The sequence below is a fragment of the Lycium ferocissimum genome, chromosome 10 (assembly GCF_029784015.1).
Source record: "Lycium ferocissimum isolate CSIRO_LF1 chromosome 10, AGI_CSIRO_Lferr_CH_V1, whole genome shotgun sequence".
Lineage (NCBI taxonomy): Eukaryota > Viridiplantae > Streptophyta > Magnoliopsida > Solanales > Solanaceae > Lycium > Lycium ferocissimum.
Window position 1 is genome coordinate 42,599,552 of NC_081351.1, and position 1,140 is coordinate 42,600,691.

The 1,140-nt window shown below is 33.0% G+C and overlaps 1 non-coding gene across 1 annotated transcript; it reads left to right on the forward strand.

Moving 5' to 3' along the window:
* TRNAE-CUC (transfer RNA glutamic acid (anticodon CUC)) lies at positions 1–73 on the forward strand. Its single transcript has one exon. It is a non-coding gene; the product is annotated as a tRNA-Glu (tRNA).
* The last annotated feature ends 1,067 nt before the right edge of the window (positions 74–1,140 follow it).

Consider the following 1,140-nt stretch of genomic DNA (forward strand, 5'->3'; position numbering starts at 1 on the left):
TCCGTTGTAGTCTAGTTGGTTAGGATACTCGGCTCTCACCCGAGAGACCCGGGTTCAAGTCCCGGCAACGGAATTTCATTTTTTTTGTCCATTTACTGTGGTTAACTTTATGGGTTTGGTTTAGGATAACTTAGGCCAAGAAGAGTCAGCTCACCTATCTACTGAACAATGAAGCTCGATTCTGTCTGCACATTAAAGAAAGAAGTTTCCAAAAGCTTTCAGACCAGAAAATAGTAGTATGCTATTCTTTTCCTTGTTGAAATGCATTTTTAAGGAAGAAAATACCGATTGGAGAGTAGCAAATCTCAATATTTACTCAAGATATGTTTCTATATCCATGCTTTATTTTAGCGATACTTTCTTTTAATTTTCGGCCAAACTTATTCAGTAGTTAATGCCTTTTCACTAGATTGATATGTAGGATAATTAATTGAATGGATAGAATAGATAATTTCATAAATTGAGGTAAATTGTGTTAAAGCGTCCCCTTTGTGCAAAAATAGCCTTGACGTTTTAAAGTTGAAAGAACAAAAAATTATATTTTCACAAGTTATGTCGGGCAAAGCATAACTTTAATACAATCTTTATTTGCTTATATTGTTAATTTGCTCACAAGTTTCATCTACTCTTATAAAATGATCATTGAGGGAATGCAAACTCAAATAATGAATTACAGTCAAAAATCATTTGGGCATCGAGTTTACAAAATATGTACGCAGTGTATATATAGTGTATACTTTATACTAAATATACATACACTATACATATATACATATAATATACAACCTATACATACCCATACACATATACAACCGAAGTGTATAGGTAGTGTATATTTCGTCCATGTTGGTAAATTAGATGACCAAAGGATATATTTATGACATTACGTACGGTTTTCCAAATCAATTGGGTAAAATCCACACATCCTTTGCAATAGCCATGAAATTTTATTTATAAAAAACTAGGGTAACAATCTCTCTACCTTCTAATGTAGGAATAAGGTCTGGTTATACACTATCCATTCCGGACCCACTTACGGAATTAGATTGTCAATGTTATTGTTGTTGTAAAATTTAATTGGGCTGTAACTAACTATCCAGGCCCATCCAAGGTAAAAGGTACATTGTATTCTAACGACCT